Here is a 956-nt window from a genome sequence, read left to right as displayed (position 1 = left end):
TCTGGTTCTGTAGTACAAATGTCTTGTTTTCAAAAGTTTTGAATTAAAATCTTCCACCAAACCTTAGTCACAATTTGTTCCTAACACCAGCTTAATGATAACTAAGTTATTTTACTAAATTCTTTGTTATATTTAAAATTAATTGAAAGAGACAGAGAGCATCTCAACAGAAATATGGTAACAAAAGGGTTAAAACGACAATGGCGTTGATTACCACTATCATGAACATCGCCATCATTGTCATCATCATCATCATCATCGTCGTCGTCGTCGTCATCATCACCATCACAACACCAACAACAACAACAAGTGCTACAGCAACAACAAGAATTAAAACAACAACCAATTAATCTTTGTCTATTGATGCATTTTGAATTCATTTTATTTTCTCAATCTTTCTTTTACATTTCATCATTTTGCGTTTTCTTCTTCTTCCTCTTCTTCATTCAAAAGAAGAAGACGAAGAAAAAAAAAATAGGAGACAACAAATGAATGTAAAGGTGTTTGTTTGTTTCTTTTCTTCTTTGTTCCGTTTTCTGTTTTTTTTATCGTTTTTGCCTTTTAAAATTTCTTTTATGTCGAAAGCTTGAAAAAATAATTTCGTCCAACGTCGCCGTATAGAGATGGTAGCTTTGTTTCAAACCGACAGTGTAGAACCTAGTGGGAAAAGAACAACAATAACAACAACAACAACAACAACAACAACAACAACAACTGCAACAACAACAATCCTTTCTGCTAAAGGCATAAGGCCTGAAGTGACGGGTGAAATACCACTACGCATTTCGTCCAGTATGCTAAAGATTCTGCCAACTCAGTGGCTCTCATGGTTTCTGATCTTAACTGATTGGAAGTGTTATCATGTACATTGTTTTGTCTTGGTATAAAAAGATGGCCTACAGCAAATATTCTGCTCAATACCACAGATTTGCTAATGCCCTGATGCAGTACCAGGC

At 34.7% G+C, this 956-nt stretch overlaps 1 long non-coding RNA gene across 1 annotated transcript in view; it reads right to left on the bottom strand.

Annotated features, from left to right (window-relative positions):
- Positions 1 to 346: 346 nt before the first annotated feature.
- LOC106874993 (uncharacterized) overlaps positions 347 to 956 on the bottom strand; it is a 2,363-nt gene continuing 1,753 nt past the window's right edge. The window contains exon 2 of the long non-coding RNA XR_001410070.2: positions 347 to 657. This is a non-coding gene — a long non-coding RNA (uncharacterized LOC106874993). The remainder of the gene's footprint in view (positions 658 to 956) is intronic.

This window comes from Octopus bimaculoides, chromosome 30, assembly GCF_001194135.2.
Source record: "Octopus bimaculoides isolate UCB-OBI-ISO-001 chromosome 30, ASM119413v2, whole genome shotgun sequence".
NCBI lineage: Eukaryota > Metazoa > Mollusca > Cephalopoda > Octopoda > Octopodidae > Octopus > Octopus bimaculoides.
This window is presented reverse-complemented; position numbering and strand designations above follow the sequence as displayed.